General features: G+C 41.8%; 1 protein-coding gene across 3 annotated transcripts in view; it reads left to right on the top strand.

Annotated features, from left to right (window-relative positions):
* Positions 1–26530, top strand: part of CTNND2 (catenin delta 2) — a 1127175-nt gene that overhangs the window by 463295 nt on the left and 637350 nt on the right. The gene's annotated exons all lie outside the window — the stretch shown is intronic.

A 26530-nucleotide genomic window follows, 5' to 3' on the forward strand; every position in this document is an offset into this window, starting at 1 on the left:
ACTATTTCATTATAATTAGACATTGATTTTATCTAATTCTTGTGGGATTCAAGGCTATGGTCAGTCTTCCAGTCTCAGGGAAGGAATTGGTTTATGGACACCCTACTACTTGGCTGTTTGAAACAAACCAGTGTGAGCCTGGATGGATCTCCTGTTCCAAAATGGTGCTCACACAGGAAAACTTTCTTCAGATTCAGTTCATGGTGAGTCCAACAACTGGCAGGTAGGCTCTGGTGTGGCTTCAGGATATTTTAGGAACATTCTTGGTGACGATAGAGAGTCTTTGTTATTGTTGTTTAGTTGCTAAATTGTGACACTTTTGCGACCCTGTGGACTGCAGCCCACTGGGCTCCTCTGTCCATGGAATCTCTCAGGCAAGAAAACTGGAGTAGTTTGCCATTTCCTTCTCCAGGGCATCTTCCTGACACAAAGATCGAACACTAGTCTCCTAGGTGGATTCTTTAGCACTGAGCCCACAGGGTTGCCCACAGAGAGTCTTAAATTGGTAATCAATGAGGTCAAAAGTAGCACTTGTGATTCCACACTCAATATTACTATTTTGCAGGAGAATGTAATGGAGAAAGATTTATAAAGGTTTTATGAATATATATTTAGATGGTTTGCTTTTACTTTATTTTGGTGTAGGATGTGAAGATAAGCTTTTCATAATTTTATTTACTAAAAATTAGGTTTTTAATATATGTTCCACCTTTCTTCTTGCTCTTGGGAAGAATGCAGGCCTGTATCCCCACTACAAGAGTCCTGATTCCCCCAGCCTACGTGAAACTATCTTTATCATTTGGTCATTGCCTTTCTTTTCCATGTCAAAACAGAATGAAAGGGAAACAGCATTTTTAAGGTAAGTATTAACTCTCTATCCATAAGATACTAAAGCCCAACTCAAAACGAATCATTAAGCATCATTTATCATTTCAAAGATGACTTAGCAGCTGAACAACAACAAATCACTTAATATCTGAGAATTAATGGATTTTACAACTATGAGTGGTACATGTTCATAAGTTCTATTCAGTCCCATAAAGTTGGGACTGATTTGATTTGATTAAAATAGATTAAAATAAAGTTTTATTAAAATAGAGTTTTCAGTACCAGTATTTGCTCTTAATTTTATCTAGCATTCTATTATAACAAAAAGGAAAATTTTAACATTATACCTTAGGCATTTAGTTATTCATCTGAGGATGAATTTTGTCTCAGAAAACCTAATACTCTAGAGATTATTAATGTTAAAGATACTTGGGTCACCTCTAGGTAAAGCTTTATAGCTGTTAACCAACTTTCTCCTCACCACCTCAAATTAATTAAACCTTAAAACAAAACTGAAAAGCCATTGGGAATTCATATCTATAAAAAGGGTCATCAGAATATTCTGCCTTTATCCCAGTGTTTCCAAACTTAAAAGTGCGTAGGAATGACCAGGAGGCTTATTAAACACTAATTGCTGCCCCCTTCTTTTTTGATTCAGTTGGTCTTGGATCAGGCCCAAGAGCTTGTGTTTCTGAGTTTCTAGCTGATGATGATATTGTGGGTCTGAGAACCATATTTTGAGAATCACTCCTGTCACCTATTAAATGCATTTGGGTGTAAGAAATGCCATATTTATTATTTACTGTGAATCAAGGTCTCTTGTAAGCCCTCTGCATACAGAATTGCACTTAATTCTTACAACAAGTCCATGAGGGAGGTTCTGGGCTTAGCTCTGTTTCATAGATGGGATAAAAGGTCATTAGGGTTAAAGATACTTTCTTTCCTAAGTCACCTAACTGGTAAATGGCAGGTCTGAGATTTGAGCTCAGTAATGAAGGTCCAGAGTTCATGCTTGTAACACCAGAAGAAAATGACCTTTATAGGTCACCCCTTTTGCATATTTTACTAATTGTATAATTTTCTCACTGCATAGTTTTCATAGACCACCAATTTCATTTTTTTCTACGATGTGTCAAGCATGGCAATGCCATACTTTTGGATACTATTCTGTGAGATTACAGATGCAGCAATGCTTTTCCTTTCCCTTCAGTCTATAAATACTCAAGAAATAAACAGGGAAGAAAGCTGCCTCTTACAAGATTACACTTGTTAAAAATGCTCGTGTTCTAATGGAGAGTAATGAAAGCAGGGCAAGATTTCATATTCATCATGATGCTACTTATGGGGGAAAATTCTGTACAGGAAACAAACAAATATGAGAAGAAATGCACCATAATCCTAAGACATACACAGGGTAGTGTTGTATGTTATTTGGGGTATTTGAATTCTGTCATTTCATGACAAAGAAATGTAGTCAAGGAGATTGAGAAAGTGTATTTTTTGTATGTTTTTTAAATTAATTTATTTTAATTAGAGAATAATTACTTTATAATACTGTCATGGTTTGGGCCATACATCGACATGAATCAGCCACAGGTACACGTGTGTACCCCTTCTCCTAGCCCCCCTCCCACCTCCCTCCCCACCCCATCCCTCTGGGTTGTCCCAGAGCACCAGCTTTGTGTGCCCTGCTTTGTGCAGTGAGCTTGCCCTGGTTATCTATTTCACATATGGTAATGCACATGTTTCAATGCTATTCTCTCAAATTATCCTACCCTTGCCTTCTCCTGTTGAGTCCGAAACTCTGTTCTTATACATCTTTGGCTCCTTTGCTGAGCTGCATGTAGGATCATTGGTACTGTCTTTCAAAATTCCATATATATGCATTAATATACAGTATTTGTCTTTCTCTTTCTGACTCACTTCACTCTGTGTAGCAGGCTCCAGGTTCATGCACCTCATTAGACCGGACTCAAACTCATTCCTTTTTATAGCTGAATAATGTTCCATTGTATATATGTATCACAACTTCCTTATCCATTCATCTACCAATGGTGAATCATTTTACTAGAATTTCTTTTTTATTTTATATTTGTGCAGATTAATGCACCCTAAGAAGTAGATGTAGTCATTTTTACTTTTTTAAGTGTTTAAGAGTCAAAGTTAAAGCAGAGTAGGGGTTGTCAGAAAAGTCTTTGAGAAAAAGATAGCTTATGTGTTTATAGCTTATTTAGACCACAAACAGCTAACAAACTACTAAAGAGAGACGCATTGCTCCTACTTTCAGACAAGGAATCTGCAACTCTTATTTTAAATGCCTATTGCCGTTCATCTATCAGTGTGGCATGTATACACAATGGAGTACTCCTCAGCCATAAAAAAGGATGAAATCATGCCATTCTCAGCAACATGGATGGAACTAGAGATGATGACACTAAGTGAAATAAGTCAGACAAAGAAAGACAAACATATGATATTGCTTATATATGGAATCTTAAGAAATGATACAAATGAACTTATTTATAAAACAGAAACAGACTAACAGACAGAAAACTTATACCAAAGGGGAAGGAGGGGCATAAGTTAGCTCTGGGGATTAAAATATATACACTACTATTCCCTGGTGACCCTGAAGGTAAAGAATCTGCCTGCAATAGAGGAGACCTGGGTTCGATCCCTAAGTCAGGAAGATCCCCTGGAGAAGGGAGTGGCAACCTGTTCCAGTATTCTTGCATGAAGAATTCCATGAACAGAGGAGCCTGGTGGGCTACAGTCCCTGGGGTTGCAAAGAGTCGGGCACAACTGAGCCACTAACACTTTCCACTTTTTTCCCCCATATATAAAATAGGCAACCAGCAAAGACCTCCTGTGTAGCACAAGGAACTACACTCAATATCTTATGATAACCTAGAAGGGAAAATTATTTTAAAAAGAATATATGTGTGTGTGTGTATAATTGAATAATCACCTTTTGTATACACAAGGTGTATAATCACTTTGCGGTGTGCCTGAAACTAACACAACATTGTGAATCAACTGTATTTCAATACAAATTGAAAAAAAACGAAACCCAGCATCTTGATAAATAAAACCAGTCACTCATGTTGCCATGCCCCACGGTAGGGAATCAGCCCTGGGATCTCAACCTCCCTCTCCTACCCACCATGAGCTACTGTTCCCAAGTCCCTCTAGAATATGGCACTCTAGTACCTCCCAAGCCTGGGAAACTATGGGAGTTGCATGTCTTTGCAACAACCTTGGCATTTTCAGTTTTCCCACAAGATGTTCCAACTCCTCAAAGTACTTAATGAAGATGAAAGAGTTTATGAAATAGAAGCAGTCTAAACGTGGAGGGGGAAAGGCTGTTTTCATATTCCTGCCATTTGAGAAGAAAAGCATGGATATTGACTGGAGAGAGGGTACTGAGGGGAGGAACTGTTTGAGAAAATGACCCTGTAAAAGTGACTGCAGTTTGGAAGCCAGTGTGCAGTGAACACGTTCCTTCTTGCAAGCAGCAGGAATGCAGGCAGCTCTCCCAATGCTGGCAGGCTTCCCCTCCCCCTACATTCTAGATCACAAAGCTGGGCTTCCAAAGTGAGGTGCCAGGCCCAGGAACATCGTCTCTTAGGAAGTTCTTAGACACATAGAATCTCAAGGCTCTGGGGTGATTTTAGTACACAGCAGAGTTTGAGAGAAGGCTTCTCTGATGGCTCAGATGGTAAAGAATCTGCCCGCAATGCAGGAGACCTGGGTTCGATCCCTGGGTTGAGAAGATCCCCTGGAGAAGGAAATGGAAACCCACACCAGTATTCTTGCCCGGAGAATTCCATGGACAGAGGGGCCTGGTGGGCTACAAGTCCACAGGGTCACAAAGAGTTGGAGATGATGAGTGATTAATACACTGTCACAGGGTTTGAGAGAACCACTGTTCATAGTCCCAGTGTCTCCATGAAGCCAGAGGCAGAGCTTCCTTAGGTGTAGATGTTGGCCTGGAGAGGGGAGGCCTTTACCCAGAAAGGAAGTTTCCTGGACCACCAGGAGAGGTGGAAATGTGCTGAAAGTCAGGGTTCAGTTAGGGTTGTGTCCACCCTGTCTCCCGGCTCCAGCTGGACCTCTGTGGCATGATCAAGGCTAAAGGGTGCTTGCTGCCTGAGTTCCCAGTGGATCCGCTGGAAGTACATGTCCTCCTGGAGCAACTGTGGCCTAGCAAGTCCCATCCCAGATGGAAGGAGTCCTGAGGTCAATCCCCTTAGGACTTCAGGAACTGTTCCTGAGTATGATTTTTGCAGGGCTGATGAAGGTTATTGACTGATAACACAGAAATACAAGCATGGCCAATCATGTTGCTTCGTATTAAAAATGCTTCTCCATTTAGCTGTTTGATGCAAGAATTCATGTCAATTCAGTATTTTTAGCAAAGATGGTGACTCTTAGGCATGGGAATGTGAGCTCTCCTTGACTGCTCTCAGCTCTGTGTCTCTGTGAACCTGCATTTCCGCCTTTCCCTCCAGGGAGCCCCCTGGGGCTGCACTTCACCCTAAACACTAGTGGCTGGTGTTAAAGTTTCCACTAATTGCCTTATCATTTCATAAAGAGGCATTAATTGCTCACATAATTTCCCCTTTTTCTCTGAATTGCATACTCCTTTTATGCAAAATGACTGCTTCAAATGCTTTGCCATATTCCTCCCTCTTTTTTTTTTTTCCCTTGTCATTAGAGAACAAGCAAGCCTTGCATGGCTTTGAAAGCCAGCATTCAACTCTTCCCGATAACATTAACATTTATTCTATGAAATAATGCTTAAGGTTTACTTCCTAAGCCATTTTTTTTTTCAATTTTGAACCTATAGAAATAGTTTGAAATGACAGAACAAAATATTTTTATAAAAAGTAGTTTTCTTATTTCCCATTAATTTCATCAGTTTCATACCATATTTTCAATAGTTCTATTCTCTGTAAACTTATCACCCCAACTCACAAACATACATACAATATACACATAAATATACATCGGTAATCTCCATAGAAATTACAGATCAGGGACCATATTTGTTTTACTATTTCCAGGCCCTGGCAAGGTGGGTGCCCTGCTCTACCAGCAGGTGTTCAGTGGGCTTCCCTGGTGGCTCAGATGGCAAAAGAATCTGCCTGCCATGCGGGAGACCCGGGTTCAATCCCTGGGTCGTAAAGATCCCTGGAGGAAGGAAATGGCAACTCACTCCAGTATTCTTGCCTGGAGAATCCCATGGACAGAGGAGCCTGGTGACTACAGTCCATAGGGTCACACAGAGTCAGACCTGTCGGGAGAGTTTGTAATTTCCTCGGTTCTGTCTTGTCGCAACAAAAATTTGAAGCAATAGACCAGTGTTACAGCCCTCAGATGGACCAGTGTTACAGCTCAGGTTTATTTCGAAAGTAAAGGAAAATACATCCTCCAGGCGTGAGGGAAAGCCAACCCAAAGGACACAAAGAGAAGAGAGGCCCCCGGCCCAATTTTGGCTCCTCGTTTTATGTTTTTCTCCTCCCCCTGCACCTGCCCTGTGTAAACTGGGCTAGCAAGGAGTGTTGTTTGTTTCACCTGAGGTCCTCACTGTGGTCCTCAGACCTTCCTTTGTTCTATTTTCGTGGGCTTTTCCCTTCCTTGTCTTTTAGCCACGGCCATTCTGGACTCCTTTTTCCTATTCTAGCTAGCTAACAGACCCAACTGAAGCAACTTAGCAAAAGGAACAGCAGGTGCTCAATAGCTTGATAATTTTTTTTTAATACTTCAAAGGTCTTAAATATCCTTTTGAGTAGGTATTTTAAAGTTTTGGGATTGAAATTGTCTTATAGAATGCTGTCTTTAAAACATAGATTTAGTTATCATAAGTTTCTAATAAATTCTTGTCTTTGGGGTGTGTTTCACCAGGAAGCTGGCTCTGATATCACGAGTAGCATACAGGAGGTTTACTGGGGTCCACACTGCCCAAGGGAAGGAAGACAGGAGGACACTGGATGGGACAGAGGGAGAAATTGGGCTGTGGTGTGGATACAACAAAGGCCCCGCCAGACCCATACAAGAGCTGCAGCGCTTGCCCGGAGCAAGAGGGCTGGGCCTGCATATGCTCACGTTCAACCCATCAAGGGTTGGAGGCTGCCCTGGAAGGGAGAGAAGTGTCATTCTCAGGCTGAGCTGTTCCCTAAGGGGTTGAGAGTTGAGGCTTGTCTGGCAGCTGGGGGAATAGATGCTTCCTTCCTGGGAGGTAGCTGAGCAGAGCATCATAGCACCCACCCCAGTTACTGTGTATTATGCAAATGTTACTGGACTCGATTTTTCAGACAAGCAAATCATTGATCAAAATCACTGTTAAGTGATATTACAGATAATCTTTGGTGACAATAGCAGAATATAAATTCCCATGTGTAGTATTTCAACTGCATAAAAATATTCATACTGGAAAATCATATAACAACAGTATGAGTGTTATCTTTGGGTGGTTTTCATTTTGTTCTTCATTCTTTTCTGAGATCACCTACTTTAATAATTAATAGTCACCACCCTTTGATAAAATCCCCCATGGCAGTGGCTCACCCTAACTTTTCAAATCCATTCCTATGGACCAGGTTTTCCCACCATTCTCTACTTCCTCATCCTTTAGCTACATGGATTGGATTTGTTGATTTAGTCCCGTCTTACTTGCTGTTGTTCCTGTACTTGACCTGTTGCTGTGGCCCTATTCCTGTTTTCCTTGGCTAGCCTTGCTCTTTTGACAATGATTGTATCATCTGTTTTAGCCAGAGCACACTGGATTAGGCCCTTTCTCTAAGTCTAGAATCACTAGTTCTAATAAGGTACTCACTTTTTCCATTACTTCCTGTCCCAACAAATGGAGTAAGCTTGTAATGACAGCTATGTCTGCAGCATGTGTTACATTGTCCATATAATAATTTATTTGAAAGTCAGTGAAAAATTGTTAGTTGCTCAGTCGTGTCCAACTCTTTTCAGCTCCATGGTCTGTAGCTTGCCAGGCTCCTCTGTCCATGGAATTCTCTAGGCAATAATTCTGGAGTAGGTTGCCATTCCCTTCTCCAGGGGATCTTCCCAACTCAGGCATTGAAGCTGGGTCTCCTGCATTGCAAGAGGATTCTTTACCATCTAAGCCCTAAGGGAAGATAGTTTAGTGTAAACTATGTAAAATATGTGTGTGTGTGATTTAATAGTATTTTTTACCCTAGGTATGCAAAACCAGTATATGTTCACCTAAGTGTGAACTAGTACAGGTTCACCTAGGGGCTTCCCAGGTGGCGCTAGTGGTAAAGAACCTTCCTGCCAATACAGGAGATATAAGAGATGCCCATTCAGTTCCTGGGTCAGGGAGATCCTCTGGAGGAGGAAATGGCAACCCACTCCAGTATTATTGCCTGGGGAATCCCCATGGACAGAGGAGCCTGGTGGGCTACAGTCCATAGGGTCATAAAGAGTAGGACATGACTGAAGCAACTTAGCATATTTTCATATGGATGGTTAGCAGTTAAGAATAACAGTCAAGAGTCCATAATCTAGGTAGGTCACTGAATCCTTCAAAAACAGCTACCAAGAGCCATACCAGTGAGTTTTGCCAATGCAGAAGGTCATCCTGGAAACATGTATCCATAGATGAGATGAGCATGGTTATAAATGTTGGCAAGGCCCTACCACCCTTGTGTGACAAGTTGTCAGATCCTAGAAAATCCTGCACTCTAGCACTTGGGCTGCAGTGCTCAGGGCTTGAGGTCTAAAGTCTTGTAGGTTCAGATCGTCCCAGCTGTAGAGGACTCCATTTCCTGGACTTATTGGAGGTTGGTGACCATTCCTGCCACACAAATGCTGCTGTGTCTAGCTTAGCGTGAACCTCAGCTTTCCCCTGAAAAGTGCTGACCACAAGCCTAAAAGCAGAAAGACTACCCCTAGTCATAAACACAGGCTGTGACCTTTGTGCTGCTAGGCAATGATGCCAAAATGGTTCTAAAACTGGATTCTTTTAAACCACATGATCGGGACAGGATTATTCCTCTCCCACCCATTTCTATTGATATTTACTAAAAGAATCTTTCAATTGTTATTTTCCTTATATGTGTAGATATTATAAGCCATTCTGGAATCCTCACCTCACACTGGCTTCCCAGCTAGAATTCTAACAACCTCTTTGACAATGAAAAGTTTGAGGTGGGCACTTAAGAGAGTAAGAACCAAAGGAACAGTTGAACTCAAGGAAAATCTAAGATGCCCATTTGGTAGAAAGATTTTGGTATCTGAAACTAAGTTACCTTCAAGGTACAGAATAGCTTGAAGCTCAGGAAAAGAATACAGCTTAAAAAGCAATCTCATGGCATCTAGTATGTTATTTTCAAGATAAATTATTATTTCTAAATAATGTAGGAATGTTAGAGTAATCAGTACAAAAGGATTTTGATAATTTGGTTCTAGATATTTATGTGCATATTGTTCTGAGTAATTTTTGAAAACAATAAACCAAAGCAAGATCTTTTAAATCCATGATGTTAGATTGTTTGAAATAACAATTAATCTCTCTACAGCCCTTTTTTATGAAAATATTTATAAATCTATGTGAAATTTTGCTCTGAATAAAGCTTAATCTATCTGCATAATCTTGGGTTACTTGGAACTTCCCATTCATATTCATGGTTTTGCTAAAGATCTAGTAAATCCATCTCATGCTTTGTATTTAGGAGACTACAAAATGCATTTCCAAACTAAGCTTTATTTGATTATGCTCCCACGAGGATATTGCTTTTTATTGAATCATTTTTTTCCCTGTGAGTTTCTCTTGAGCACCAAAGCAGAGTTAAAAATAGATCAGAGATGGCTTGAGTTTATAGGACCATAGTGCGTGTTTCTTATTTATGAGCTATAGAAAAATTTCCTTTTTTGTTCTCCTTCTCTGAATAGCTACAAATATCATCTTCATCGAAAGAAGATTTTGACTTAGTAGCATTTGATTTTTTTAACAGAAATTAGATATTCCATGTATTAGCTTTCCCAAATATAACAATATCTCTGTTTAAAAAAAAAAAAAGAAGAACATTTTTACATACCTGGTAGTGTTGCAGGGAAGAACAAAATCTAACTCCATGTTGAATCTGTCTCTTTTACTTTAACCTTTGTTTTCCGTTTCTTTTGTTTACTAAAAGGAGACTGTCTGAACATAATGGTTTCCCTCAGGGAACCCTGCCCAAATGCCTTTGTTCAGGACCCTGTCCAGCTGTGGATGGCCACAGGAAGGAAGAAATTACATTCCCTCCCCAAGGCTGGCCATTCCAGGAGACGTTTGCAAGATTTATGACCTTTGTACTTTACTTTCTCACCTCCTCTCCCTTTCTGTTTTGTAAAAGAATCCGGCATCCTGACCCTGATAAGATGGTTGTTTTGGAGACAGTAGTCTCCCATCTTCTCCATCCGCAGGCTTTCCGAATAAAATCTTTACTCTATTCCTCAATATCTTGTCTCCCATTTATTGGCCTTCCTGCTGCGAGCAGAGGGAGTTTGGACTCAGTAACAATAATAGCACATTCAAGCCTAAGCCTTGTTCCCTCATTTGGGCAGGGTATATAATTAACATTCCTATTTTGATTTGGAAAGACCACTTGTAGAATAGAAGCAGCTCTGCCTGAGTCAAACCTTGATTTCCATCACCTTTTTGTCAGGGATAATCAAACTTTGGGCTTCCCAGGTGGCGCTAGTGGTAAAGAACTTGCCTGAGAGTGCTGGAGAAGTAAGAGGCATGGGTTAGTGCCTGGCAGCCCACGCCAGTATTTTTGCCTGGAGAATCCCATGAACAGAGGAGCCTGGCAGGCTATAGTCCATTGCAGAGTCTGACACGACTTGGTACACTTATAAGCAACCTTTACTCCTCCAGATCTTGCAGCAGGTAAAGACAGATGTGCCCAAGCATCTTTGTCTGCTTATTGCCACTGACTGCAAGTGTTCATTTTCCATGGTTAGCACAAAGGGAGCCTGGGGTTTACTCTTCCCAAATATTTTCATCACTGCACTGATATCAACATGAGCCTGCTGCCTCCTATTAGAGGATCAAAACCTCAGGTCTGTTGCCTGAAGCTGAAGACAAACTGCCAACCTCAGGCAACTCTGCCTGGTCCCAGTGGCCATTAGGGCCACCTCCATGCTGATGATAAGAAGCTGCTTGGTGTCCCCACTAAAATCAGGCTGCTGCTGCTAAGTCACGTCAGTTGTGTCCAACTCCGTGTGACCCCATAGACGGCAGCCCACCAGGCTCCCCCATCCCTGTGGTTCTCCAGGCAAGAACACTGGAGTGGGTTGCCATTTCCTTCTCCAATGCATGAAAGTGAAAAGTGAAAGGGAAGTCGCTCAGTTGTGTCCGACTCTTTGCAATCGGTCTTAATTCAAAGAAATGCCTGCCACACCTGAGTGCCTCATTCTACCCAGCAAGTATGTAGATGCTCAGGCTTCCCCGATGGCTCAGCATGTAAGGAATCCACCTGCCATGCAGGAGGCAGGGGATGCGGGTTTGATCCTGGGTTGGGGAAGATACCCTGTAGAAGGAAATGGCAACCCACTCCAGTATTCTTGCCTGGAAAAGCCCATGAACCGAGGAGCCTGACACGTTACAGTTGATGGGGTCACAAAGAGTGGGACACAACTGAGCACAAGGCATGTGCTGAGGCTTGATTGAGTTTATTTGTCTGTTGTCTTCATAAGACCACATGCGCATGTACAGGAGAAAGGACATGGATGCTCACATCCTATGTGGCCTGGTCCAGACTCTGTCCCATGTGTCCAGCTGGTAATTGTCATTTTCCCTGACACAGGGTCAGGCTGAGTTGGTCAGAGTTCGGGGTCAGTGTGTATCTGGCTACCTGGGACAGAGTTTTGTGAGGACCTTGGCCAAGTTCAGAAGTCTGGTACCAGCCCTGCATCCTTCACCTCCCTTTTAATGGTTTCTGAGACCCTTATTCTCATTCTAGTCGGGGCTGTTCCAATCCCTCTGATACATTTCAATTACTTTGACTTTCTAAAACCTCCAGGGAGATGGAGGACTAACTCCTGAATATATTTAATCAGAAATTTCATTTTAAGTGAATCGTTGGGAATAAATACTCTTCATTTCATGGGCCGCTCTGTTTTACTTGATGAACCCGAAGTAAGCATACAAATGAAAAGCTGGTCAAGAGCATGACTTTGAAGCTCTGAGAATAATCAGTGTTCCAAAAAGCCTCTGTGCCTACAGCCCAAGGCAGGCTTCACTTGAATTTACCGCGATGCCTTCTTGATGGATGATGTTGTCATTTGACACAAGTACAATTGCGGGAATAACAATATGTTCATTCTTTCTGAACCCTGTATGAGACTGATTGTGAAATTGACATTGATTGAGAAGTCCCCAGGAGCTCTTAAATGTGCCCCTCTTTATATGTATGCTCATACAGCATGGTTTCTTTCTTTCTTTCTTTCTTTTTCACAGAACCTGTTCAAGTTTATTTACTTTTCATGAGAAATCTTTTTAATTCTGTTTTGAAAAGAATGCTCCAGACCTGTAAGACATCTCCTATCCAAGTCACAAACTGTTGCCATTACCTCGATGACACCCTCGGGTATCTGCTAGGAAGACATTCATTAGGCAAATGCTTATTGTGTGTCTCAGTGCCCGCTGTTCTCTGTTAAGTGCCAAGGGAAATATAAAGCGTAGAATCACCCTCTCTTCTTTAAGAAGACACAGTAAAATTTCAAAGATAGGCTTATAGGCAATGTTAAATATGGTGACATTGTCACTTAGAAGAGTGTTATCCAGTCACAGAATGCTTGGTGAGAATCTTTAACTGGAGTAGCATCAACAACAACAAAAGTCCCAAAGATGCATCCTGGAATGCTGTAGAAGTCATCAGTGGAACAGACAGTGATGGCTGATGGGACAGCTCCCATCTGTGCTTCGGTTGATCCAAAGTGAAACAGGCAGGAAACAGGAAAGGTGATCTTGAGAATCTGGAGATCAGGGAAGAGGGTATGGGAGGTTAGCTGAGGTGGAGAGGATGCTAGGAGATGCAGAGTATGGGTCAGAGGGGTGTGAGAGCCATGGACAGGCTGGCAGGTGCCCTGTGGGGGTCTAGTCCAGGCTTGGCAGCTGTGCCAGTGTGAGCTGAAGTCTGCCATGATGTGCCTTGTGCAAGAGCAGCTCTGCATTCCCATGACTAACACTGATAGTGGACGTGTGTGCGGGTGCGTGAGTCCTACAGGCACGTAGCTGAGATGGGCGTCTGATCCGGACCCTCTGTGCTTGAGGCCAAACTCTGCCATTTACAGGCTCAGGGATTTGGAGCATGATATTGCCCTTCTTTATACTTTTTTTTTTTCCTTGTATGCTGATAAAGTGAAAAGTGAGAAAATGATAGTCACTCAGTTGTGTCTGACTCTTTGAGACCCCATGTGATGTAGCCCACCAGGTTCCTCTGTCCATGGGATTCTCCAGGCAAGAACACTGGAGTGGGTAGCCATTCCCTTCTGTGGGACATCTTACGACCCAGGGATCGAACCTGGGTCTCCTACATTACAGATGGATTCTTTACTCCTTGAGCCACCAGGGAAGCCCATGGTGGTAAAATATAAATAACATAAAATTTATCATCTTAACCATTTTAAGTGTGCAGTTCAATATAACAAAGTACATTCATGACATTTGGCATTGTGCAACCATCACCAGTGTCTGTTTCTAGAACTTCCTTGTCATCGAAAACTGAAACTGTGTCCACTAAATGAGAACTCCCCATTCCCCCTCTACCCCAACTCTAGTAACCTCTGTTCTACTTTCTATCTCTGTGAATTTGACAGTTGTTGGTACCTTATGTAAGTGGAGTCATGCAATACTTGTTCTTTGTGTGCCTTGTTTCACTTGGCATCACGTCTTCAGGTTTCATCCATGTTGTTGACCTGAAAATATGTAATTTAGCTGTGTGGTGTCCTCACTGTTATTGATTAGATTCCTAGATCTCAGTAATTTCCTTGTGAGGTTACGTAATTCTGATAGCAGGTAATCACAGGGCCAGGTTAGGTTATGGTACTGAAATACTCCTGAAAAAAAATTAAAAATTAATTAAAGAGACTTCTGTGGTGGCCCGGTGGTTAAGACTTTGCCTTGCAATACAGGGAGTTCAGGTTTGTTCTCTGATTGGGGAGCTAAGATCCTAAGATCCCACATGCTCATGGCCAAAAAACTAGAACATAAACAAGAGAAGCTATACAGTAACAAATTCAATAAAGACTTTAAAAAAAAATGGGTAGCGGAATTACAAAGTCTCTTACCTACCACTGATATACCTTTGCCTACTACCTACTACCAAAGAAACAACTTTAAAGAAAAATGTTGAGAAAAGTTTTATTCATGTTGTACTTTATATCAGACTATCATGCCTTTTTAAGATTGAATAGTATTCCATTGTATGGATAGACCACGTTGTGGTTATCCATTTATCTGCTGATGGCTGTTTGTGTTGTTTCCCCCTTTTGGCTACTGTGAATGGTGCTGCTCTGAACGTGGTATACAAGTATCAATTCAAAATCCTGCCTTCAATGTTTGTTTTTTTCTTTGCACATGTATCTGAAAGTGGAAATTGATGGTCCAAGTGGTATTTCTGTGTTTAATTTTGCATATTCATTTTCTTATGTATAAAATGAAGATAATGGTAGTTCCCAGTGAGCAAGGCCATTGTGAGGATTAATGTTAGTGCCTGTGATTAAATGTTAGTGTTTGGCTTCCCAGGTGGCACTAGTGATAAAGAACCCGCCTGCCAGTGTAGGAGATATAACAGACGCAGACTCTATCCCTGAGTTGAGAAGATCCTCTAGAGGAGGGCATGGCAACCCACTCCAGTATTCTTGCCTGGAGGATCCCCATGGACAGAAGAGCCTGGCGGGCTACAGTCCACAGGGTCACAAGGAGTCGGACACGACTGAAGTGACTTAGCCCCACAAAGTGTTTAGATGTGTTGAGAGGCATATGGCAAACTATAGTTAAGTGTTGGCTGGTTGATTTTACCTGAAAGCACAGCCTTGTGTATCTGCTTGGCAAACACCTAGAGATGAGATCTGAACATCGTACCTTCTCAGCAAGGCAGCATGCCCCTGCTAGTGAGGGATATTCCTTTTGAGATGTGTACCATCCATGACGATCTTACTTTTCCTCTAGCTTTGGATAGTTCTGGTGTCCCACTGGTAGGTGATGAGAAATTAGATCCTACCTGCAAAACCTGAGACCTTAAATTAAATGTTTCAGTGGAATCTGTTCCTAAATTCTTTGGGAAAATAAAATATGGTTATATGTTTTTAAGGTGAGCATCTTATTCATAATATAAAAGTGTATCTGTTGATGTAGGATTCCCAAATGACACAGTGGTAAAGAATCCATTTGCCTGCCTATGCAGGAGATGCAAGTGATGTGGGTTCAATCCCTGCGTTGGGAAGATCCCCGGGAATAGGAAATGGCAACCTGCTCTGGTACTCTTGCCTGGAAAATTCCATGGACAGAGGAGACTGGTGGACTATAGTCCTTGGGATCACAAAGAGTGGGACATGATGAGCAATTGAGCACACACACACAATCACATCTATTAGTGTAATGTCTGTTAAGTTTAACTCTGATACATCACATGTATTGTCAGAAACATCCTGGTGAAGGACGGAGGTATCTAGAGAGACAATTTCCTGTAGATAATTAAATAATTATTGATAACTACTAGTTTGTTAACTGTTTTTTATTGCTAGTGGTACTCTAAGTGCTATGTGTTAGGCTGGGAATAAAAAATTGTCCTGGATACTCCCATATGGATGTAACTCCCATATGGATGTTTGACCATATTTAAAAGTACTAAAGCCTTCACTCTGGAGAAGGCAATGGCACCCCACTCCAGTACTCTTGCCTGGAAAATCCCATGGACGGAGGAGCCTGGTAGGCTGCAGACCATGGGGTCACGAAGAGTCGGAAACGACTGAGCGACTTCACTTTCACTTTTCACTTTCATGCATTGGAGAAGGATATGGCAACCCACTCCAGTGTTCTTGCCTGGAGAATCCCAGGGACAGGGGAGCCTGGTGGGCTGCCGTCTATGGGGTCGCACAGAGTCGGACACGACTGAAGCGATTTAGCAGCAGCAGCAGCAAAGCCTTCACTCATGCATCTCTTCTGAGAAAGTTAGTACCTTGGGTGTATTCCTCACTGTCTCAGAAAAGACTGTTTATAATAAACACAGAAGCCACTTTCAGCCTCTTTAGACAACCTGCTTTTCTAAATTAGGTAAAATGACTTAAATATTCTGTTGAAATTCCTTTGTCAAATCATATCCCACAAAGCATTGTGAGTAGGCTGTGGATCCAGGAACTCAGCATATAAAGGATGCAAGTTAAAGGATTCGAGTAAAAGGACACCACTAGAGTTTTTCCCCCCTTTTTTAATGTTTGCATCTTTCCCACAGTGGGAAACAAGAGAGGACTTGCAGAATGAGTTGATTAGCCATACATAATTAGATGTATGATGCAAGGCCCAGGGTATATTGCCACCAGAGAGCACACTGTACTACTTTATTTTGTTATGGGCAGCAATTTAATGGAAGTATGTAGATGCGCTGTTGAAAATAGAAAAGGTGGAGTTTTTAAGAGAGGAATTTGCTAAGGAACAGACTGAAGCTGTCCTCCCCCCACCAACTCCATTCATCTCTAGCACTAGTTTTCCAATTATCTACAGTCCTTTTGAAGAAGGCTTTTTGGGGGCAAGAGATTGTGTGAGCACAAGGGTCTCCGTGCTCCCATGTCACTGTCACCGCCCTCCCCACGGTTAGCAGCAAGGACCAGCGTGTCCCTTCAGTGGTCCTTCTAGGCCCCAAACAATGCTAAACTCCTGTTTGCTGATGCTTGAAACTCTGTTAACCGAAGAACAAAAGCTTTTCATGTCGTAACTTAGAGCAGTACTTTAGGTTTAATGCTTTTAGTGTGACTGTGTTTAAGTCAGAGTGTAATAAATGAAAGAAAGCATTAAAATGCCTCTCTTTTGGTAGGAGGTGAAAGGGGACACATGTGACTGAGTGCCTGGTATGTTGGGGTGGGGGGCAGGCAGAGGGGACCCGGGAAGGTGGAGATCCAGGGTGATATCCAGGGGGCAGGTGGGATATCAGGTTGCTAGGGAGGGGAGATTCGGGCAGAGCCTTTCTCCCTCCTGTCTGTCATCTTACCTTCATCAGAGGGGGCTCTAAAAGGAGCTGGCCCTGAAGGGATATCTTTTCTGAACAAGCATTTCTGCCCATCATGATTTATGAGGATCGCTTCTGAAACATGGCTGGACTTGTATAACCAGGGGATTAATTAGCTGAAGAATCGTGGTGACAATAACACAGATAAAGGACCTGGGGCTCTGGGTGGAAGCCTGGAGAGCAGACAGAATGGGGTGGAAAGGAAAATGGGAGGTGCAGGCGATCTGTGCCTCACCCCCAACCCCAGCAAGGAGAGGTCAGCGTGTGCTGACCAGGTCGAAGCAGGCCAGAGCAAGAGCGGGGTGAGTGAACCTGAATGAGAAGGGTGGGCTGGCTGTGGATATGTGAAGAGGAGACATTCCAGCCAGCAGCAGGGGAGGAAGAGAGGGGAGGAGAAAGACAGGAGATTCCGGATCCTTCCATACATTGGATCTTTCGTACTGCAGTGAGCAGACTGATCCATAATCCTCGTGATATTTCATTTGGTGACGCATGGCATTGTCCCTGTTCTGTATTCTATACTGCTGTTCAGTCACTCAGTCGCTAAGTCTGACTCTCGTGCGACCCCATAGACTGCAGCCTGCCAGGCTTCTCTGTTCATGGGATTCTCCAGGCGAGAATACTGGAGTGGGTTGCCATTTCCTCCTCCAGGGGATCTTCCCAACCCAGGGACTGAACTCATGTCTCCTGCATTGCAGGCAGATTCTTTCCCACTGAGCCACAAGGGAATCCCTCTGCATTCTGTATTCACCCCAAATTCCTCTTTCAAGAGGTGTGGCCTCTAGCCTATGGCAGTTTGTACCTAAACCCACTAAACCTGTGGGTACCTGAGAAACGCCCCTTTGTTGGTTTGAGATTGTGCTGGTGTAGAGTGGTCAAATATAAATACAGGATTGAAGGTTCCTGCTCTATGGGCTGAAGTTTAGGGTCAGTAATTGGTGACAGATTGATAGTTGGGGCTTCCCTGATGGTTCAGAAGGAAAAGAATTTGCCTGCAATGCCGGAGATCTGGGTTCGATCCCTAGATCAGGAATATCCCTGGAGAAGGGAATGGCAAACCACTACAGTATTCTTGCCTGAAGAATTCCATGGACAAAGGAGCCTGGAGGGCTACCGTTCATGGGGTCAAAAAGAGTCGAACATGACTGAGCAACTAACCCTTTGTTGATAGTTATCCAATGATGCCTCGAGATATATATATATACATACTCTGTGCATTATGTCTACGGGAGAATCCTTTTCAAAGACATAGAAACAACTCCAAAATAGAAACTATATAAAAAATGATCTTACATGATTTAAAAATAGCGCTGTTACACATCCACTTATTACTTCAGATATTGTAAAATGATTTGCTTTAGAGCTGGAACAAGCATTGGGGAAAACCTAATTGTTACCCTTCATCATTTTGTTCCAAATTGAGCTCTAAATGTGGCCAGTATTTGTGGATCATGTGTGAAATCAGTATCCCAGAAATTTTCTTTTTAAATTGACATCTTCAATGGCAATGACACTGGAAGCCAGTCCACTGCACACAGTCATGTCACACAGCTCCACTCTGACTTCTTCATCTCAGAAATATCAGAATGTGTATGTTGGAAATGTTCTTGTTTTCCCACAGAAACTTGATTTTAAAAGTAGTTAAAATTTCTGTGTGCTGCTCTACAAAATGTGTGTGTGTGTGTAACTTATAGAGACAATGTTTATCATATCAAATTTTTCTAATGTGCAGACGTTTCTGTCTGCTCCTTTGTCATCCAAGAATGGGGCTTGTGATAGAGGGAATAGTGGGATCTAATGAGTCCTAAATAATGCGATCTGATACCAGCTATGGCCTTGTCTGCCATGTTGTCAGTAGGCTGTGATCAGAATGAATGGGAAACTGGTTGTGATATCTTTGGACTGTGTGAGACGCTCATTCACATGGAGGAAAACTTGGCTGGCTGAGACAAGTTCTTATTGCGAGCACCGATTTGATATTGTCTCCCTGCAGACAGAGCCAGGCTAGAATGTTGAATCCTTACGTGGAAAACATTGTTGACTGTCAGCGGTGGCAATGCTTCCAGAGGCAGATAATACCAAAGCACCAGATCGTGAGGATGTGGTAATTATTTTAAACTTAAGAATTTTACAACTGGAAAGGAACCAAAAGTTTTCAGGTGAAAATTAAGTCCTAGAGGTAAAGTGACTTGTCCAGAAGCATCAAGCTAAGACTAGATAGCTGAATTCCTGTGACTTATTGTCCAGGACCCGTTTAATTAAACCACCCAGTAGAGACCCTGGAGAAGGGAACAGCAACCCACTCCAGTATTCTTGCCTGGAGAATCCCATGGACAGAGAAGCCTGGAGGGTGGGCTAAAGATCATGGGGTCACGAAGAGTGGGACACGACTGAGTGACTAGCCCACAGAGGCTGAGTAATAAATTATATCTCCATCATGTTTGTCATGCAAAATTTATCATCTTTATTCCAATGCACACACTCAAAAATCTATTTAAGTGACAGTATTAAATGGATTACTCTCTAACATTTACCTACCTATTTAATATTTTAAATTCTCCCTCTCTTTGATGCCAGAATTAATAGCCAAGGACCACACTGTGATGGCTTGATTTGAGATGGATCTCTTTCTTCTCTGTGCTTTAACCTGGACAGGTGAAGCTGGTCTCAGACAGCTGCATAACCTCTATGGGGTACAGCAGGGTTCTTCACGTTGTTGTTGTTTAATCACTCAGTCGTGTCTGACTCTTTTGTGACCCCATGGATTGTAGCCCACCAGGTTCCTCTGTCCATGGGATTTCCCAGTCAAAAATTTTGGAGTGGGTTGCTATTTCCTCCTCCAGGGGATCTTCCCAACCCAAGTCTCCTGCCTTAGCACTGAGCCACTTAGCACTGAGCATCACTAAGCCACTGAGTCACCAGGGAAGCCCAGCGTTCTTCATACAGGTAGTCAGTTATTAGTAAAGGGCAAGAGAGGAGAGTTTATAAATGATTCTTGTTGGAAGTGGATCCGGTGTCACTTGTCACTGTAATGGAAGATGTAGGTCTCTGCGTCATTTCCTAATGGATGGTTAATGTTGGCTGGATACTCCTCATTCATCTGAAAAGTTTGCTGATCCTAACACTATATGCAGCCTCAGAAGGGATACAGCATGAGCTTTGTCTCTGGGAAGCTACAGAAGAGGGTAACACTTGACCAGCACTCCATGTATATGTACTAAATGCTTGCTTTCTGCCAGACGCTGGGTTAGGACTAGAATCCTAATAATGTGGGGCAGACTGCTTTGAAGAATACTAATGAAAAACTCTAACTAGGTGTAGATTAAGTATCTGTTGAGTGGTGATGATGGCGAAGACGGTGATGACAAAAACATATGGAGCGTTTACCATGAACCAAGCAGCTTATGGAAGAACCCAAACGAGCTTTCTGGCCAACCCAAGAGTAAATACCAGCTTCCCAGGTAATGCTAGTGGTAAAGAACCTGCCTGCCAATGCAGAAGATACAAGAAACATGGATTCAATTCAATCCAGGTTGAGAAGATCCCCTGGAGGAGGGCATGACAACCCACTCCAGTATTCTTGCCTGGAGAATCCCATGGACAGAGGAGCCTGGTAGGGTCACAAAGAGTCAAACACAACTGAAGTGACTGAGGATGCCCGCATGCAATTATAAATATTTCACCTGGATTATTTCATTCAACCTTCAGAACAATTCTTTAAAGGTCAGAGCTATTATTATTCCTTTGTAAAAAGGATAAGGAGGAAATAGATGCTTCAGTAGATTAAATAAATTGCTTGAGAATTATCATGGAAGGCTCAGTCAGAAAGAAGAGTCCTCTAATATGTGCTCTGATATAAAGGCAGAATTTATTTGGCTTGCCGTTGCTAGGGAAGGGGACAAAATTAAAAGTGCTCCTGAAAGGTAAATAACCTTAAAATATATGACCATCTTAATTTTGAGAAAAGCCTTTGATATGTTATTTCTCTTTTGCTATGAATATTTATTTTATTTCTTAGTGTTAATAAGTGCATCGTCTGCTTGAACATCCAAATGACTCCTCCTCCTCTCCATGAATAGGAGGTAGGAAATAGGAAAACAGTGAAAATTACATTAAATAAACCATAAACCAGATTGCAACGTAGTAACTTCACTTAAATTCAGAGAATCGTAGTTCTGTTGTGAAATTGTAAAAATTGATGTTATCATTAGCATTTTGTCCTAAACAGAAATCCTGACTATCACAGACTGCTGGGTGCTGAGCTCTGGCATATGGTAGATGAAATAATACATTTTCCCCACATAAGCTGCTAAGGATCAGTTGGAGATCTGTGCTTCCCATCTCATTGGCGAAGCCGAAGGCACAATGGTTGATGAGTTTGGTACTGGATAAAGGCCATCGGAACTGGAAAGGCCACACTTGGAGGTCAGTCTAAACAGCATATGATAGGAATCTATACCACCACCACCACCACAACCTAGCTCAGTCTTGACCGACTCTTTGCGACCCCCATGGACTGTAGCTTGCCAGGCTCCTCTGTCCATGGGATTTCCCAAGCAAGAATACTGGAGTGGGCTGCCATTTCCTTCTCCAGGGAATCTTCCTGCCCCAGGGATCAAGCCCATGTCTCTTGAGTCTCCTGTATTGGCAAGCAGATTCTATACTAACTGTACCCCCTACCAGTCCCAAGATAGGACTCAAAGAAAATTCAATAAAGCCATGGGGAGTCCTGTAAGTGGAAAGTCACTATACTGAAATCACGGCTTGATGCTAAACTGTAAGTTTCTCAGAAATACATGTTAACGAGATTCTGCTGCTATGTGCTTACACACTATGGGCCTAGTACATACTGCACTCTGCCTCTGTGATTTTTAGCATCACTGCTTGATGAGAGGGTGGTTAAATATAGCCTGACAGTTCCCTTCTGGAGAATTTGTGCTCATACCAGCTATCACAAACTGACCTGGTCTGACTTTGATCTATTTTAATCTCAGGATTCAATAGAGGCAGGGCTGGGATAATACATGGAATCAACAATTCTGATGCAGTTTAGCCAAGGAAGTGGAAAGCAGACAAAACCAACCCAAGCTTTGTCAGAAAAGAGAGCACTAAAGTAGAGATAGTCCATAGTCACTCCTTGCCAGATCAGGTCACAGTTTTTCCAGGAAGAAGAGATTAAAGTTTAACTCACACCATACTCTCTTACTTCCCTGTTTCCATCCATCCATCCATCCATCATTCATCTATCCATCTATCCATCCTTTCATCTGTCCACCCTTTGATTCAGAAAGCACTAAATACTTCCTATGTGTCATGACTCATGGATCTTATGTACTGATGTGGGAAGACGATGAATCAGTAAGCGAGGAAATAAAATCCAGATAATACCATACAGTATCTTGTGTCCAGGGGCTTCCTCAGTGGCTCACTGGTAAAGAATCTACCTGCAGTTCAGGAGACTTAAGAGATGTGGGTTTGATCCCTGGGTTGGGAAGATCCCCTGGAGGAGGCCATGGCAACCCACTCCAGGTTTCTTGCCTAGAGAGTCCCACTAGGCTACAGTCCATAGGGTCACAGAGAATTGGATATGACTGAAGTGACTTAACACACCCACTCGCTCCTTCTGTCCACCTCTGAAAGTTCAGATGCATCCAAGGTACCGATGGTCTAGGTCTGGACCACCCTTATATCTAGCAGTTGAGCCAAAGGAAAGAACTCACAGAAGAGAGTGGAAAGCAAAGCATCAGAACCTTTTAGTCATAGCTGCCAAGAATAGAGGATTTCAGTGCTGCTTAGAAGATGTGGAAGATGAATCAAGACTAGGAACTGTTGGCTTTACTAACATGGAAGCCCTGAGTGACCCTGGAAAGATCAATTTCACTGAAAACAGTAAGCATAAAAGTTCTTCATAGGCGAATAGGACCCAAAGAAGTGCAAGATTTTGAAAAGTTTTGCTGTGAGCAGAAGTAGTAAATGGTTACTGTTAAGAATGTGATAACCAAGAGTGTGTTCTTATAAAATTAGGCCAAGTTGAATGCTGGCTCTGTTGTTTGTGAGATGTGTTACAATGGACTGGTTGCTTAGCTTTCATGAGCCTCAGCTACTTTATCTATATACTTATTTTAATAATGCCTATTAAGGAAAGACACAGAGGGCTAAATATTTTCTTTAAATGTACTTATGTTCCTAGGTGTGTTTGGGGGTAGGAAGAGGCCATAAAAAGAAAAGGAGAAAAAACAGTAGGTGCTTTGGGAACAAAATTATATTATCTTAAAATTGTTTAAGTGATATAATCACTTAAATTAGTGTTCCCCTCTCTTAAATACAAGGTTTTAGGCATACTGAGCTCAACTTGATTTTGTATGCAAGTAAGTTAGTTTCAATGAGAATAGAGGTAAAGACTTGGCTTTTTTATATAGATTTATCAGTAAGTATATATTTTAGAGTAGTTAAAGTAGATATAAAATTATAGAAGATCAAATTAAGCTGCTGATTCATGGGGTAAGAAGATAATCACATGATTTGAGCGTGATTTTGTGCTGGGTAATTCAGCAGTGTGTACTTGGTGAATCTTGGGGCTTCCCAGGCAGCTCAGTGGTAAAGAATCCACCTGCAGGAGATGCAGGAGACATGAGTTCGATCCCTGGATTGGGAAGATCCCTGGGAGGAGGAAATGGCAACCCACTCTAGTATTCTTGCCTGGGAAATCCCGTGGACAGAGGAGCCTGGTGGGCTAAAGCCCATGGGGTCTCACTCAGACATGACTGAGTGAGAAAACAGCAATGACAGCAACTCCTCGGATCTGATGCGGAACTTACACATTATGGTCAAGTATTGCATATTCAGAAACTACAGCCTCCTGATGTCTGGAATATTGGAATTCCTTTTGATATTAGAACGCAATTATTGTACACCTGCCCAGGAAACATATTTCATATGCAAGATTCATTGTCAATGGTAGTTAATATAAACAACTGTAACACTTGTTACCATTAAGTGACTGTATTTATCTACATGATCATTTGGTAGCACACAGATGATTGGAAGGCCTTCTGATGCTCAGCATGGTGCTTTCTTGTCTAGAGAAGCATCAGTGTAATTAGACGGATACGATGCGAGCAAGAAAATGTGAAGCACAGCTCACACCATGTACAAGCACTTGGTCTTCAGTTCTGAAAACTTTCTAACGGCGGCCATGTCACCTCCGGCTCAACTTATACAGGTGTCCAAGGAGCAGGGAATGCGTGTTTTGGGTCGTTACACACTCTCCTCTCCAAAGAAGTACTTCTGTTGCCGTCACGGTGATTTTTTTAATAACAGCTTTGTTGAGATTAAGTGCACATGCCATAAAAATCACACTTTAAAATGTACACATCAGTGAGTTTTAATATATTCAGTGAGTCTTAAATATATTCAATGTATATGTAATATATTAATATATTTATGAATTATATATTTAACATGATATATTTCAATATATTAGTCAGTATATTTAGTAATCTACCCCCAAAGAAATCGGGTATCCCTTACCTGTCACTCATTATTCTACCCTCTTCCTATTCCTCTTAGCCATGAGTCAACCTTTTGTCTCTGTCTTTGCCTCTTCTAGACCTTTCATGTAAAAGGATTGCTACAATGTGTGACCTTTCTAACTGACTTGTTTATCTTACCATAACATTTTCAAAGTTCATTCATTCTATGACATGTATTGGTACCTCATTCCTGTTTATGGCTGAATAGTATTCCATTGGTGAGGTACCCACATTTGTCCATTCATCAAGTGACATATATTTGGTTGGTTTATACTTTTCAGCTATTGTAAATAATGCTGCAAGAACATTTATTTTCAAGCTTTTATGTGGAGATGTGCTTTCATTTATCATGAGTATATCTCTAAGAGTGGGATTGCTGGGTCATATATTGATGGTGGTTTAGTCCCTCAGCAGAGTCCAGCTCTTGCGGCCCCATGGACTGTAGACTGCCGGGCTCTTCCGTCCATGGGATTTTCTAGTCAAAAATACTGTACTGAGTTGCCATTTCCTTCTGCAGGGGATTTTCTTAACCCAGGGATCAAACCCACGTCTCCTGCATCTCCTCCAGTGGCAGGCAGATTCTTTACTGTACTTCTAGCACCACAATATGGTAACTCTATCTTTAATGATTTGAGGAGCTTCCAGACTGTTGTCCAAAGTGATGACATCATTTTACATTCCTAACAGCAAATTATTGAGGGTTCAAATTTCTCAACATTCTGGCCAATAGTTGTTACCATCTATCTTTTCATTTTATTTTAGCATCCTAGAAGGTGTGAAATGGTGTCTCATTGTGATTTTGGTTTATATCTCCCCAAATGACAAGAAATGTTGGAGAACTTTTCATTTCTTACTGGCAATTTTTCTGTCTTCTCTGAAGAAATGTCTGTGTTGATCTTCTGCCCATGTATTAATTGGCTTGTCGTCATATCGCTGAGTTGCAGATGTTTCCTACAATTTCTGGTTTGTCATTTCACATTCTTAATGGTGTCCTTTGAAGCACAAATATCTTTAGCTTTGATGAAGTCCAGTTTATCTAGTTTCATTTTTTGTTGCCTATGTTTTTTGTGTCATATCTATGAATCTGTTGTCTACCCCAAAGTCATAAATATTTATTCCTGCATTTTCGTCTAAGAGTTTCATAGTTTTAGTGTTTACATATAGGTCTGCAGTGGATTTTGAGTTAATTTTAGTGTATGGTGTGAGATTAGAGATCCAATTTCATTTTTTTGCATGTGGTTATATGTTGCAATGACTATCATTTTCCCATTAAATTTTCTTGTTACCATTGAAAAAATCAGTTGACTATAAATCTAAGGACTTATTTTTGGATTCTCAATTTTATTCCATTTATTCCACTGATTTACAAATCTATTGTTATGTCAGTATATCACTATCATGATTACTGCTGCTGCTGCTGCTGCTGCTAAGTCACTTCAGTCATGTCCGACTCTGTGCGACCCCATAGATGGCAGCCCACCAGGCTCTGCCATCCCTGGGATTCTCCAGGCAAGAACACTGGAGTGGGTTGCCATTTCCTTCTCCAATGTATGAAAGTGAAAAGTGAAAGTGAAGTCGCTCAGTCATGTCCGACCCTAGCGACCCCATGGACTGCAGCCTACCAGGCTCCTCCATCCATGGGATTTTCTAGGCAAGAGTACTGGAGTGGGGTGCCATTGCCTTTCAGTAAGTTTTGAAATTGATAAATATGAGTCCTTCATATTTATCTTTCTTTTTTAGCCTGACTATTCCATGTCCTAGCATTTTATATGAATTTTAGGATCAGCTTGTTAATTTCTGTAAGACAAAAAAAAAAAAAAAAATAGCTGCTGAGATTTTGATAATTTGTCAAATCTGTAGACTAACTTGGAGAGTACTGCCACCTTAATATTAAAATTTTCAATCTGTGAATATGGAATATCT

This window comes from Bubalus bubalis, chromosome 19 (assembly GCF_019923935.1).
Source record: "Bubalus bubalis isolate 160015118507 breed Murrah chromosome 19, NDDB_SH_1, whole genome shotgun sequence".
NCBI lineage: Eukaryota > Metazoa > Chordata > Mammalia > Artiodactyla > Bovidae > Bubalus > Bubalus bubalis.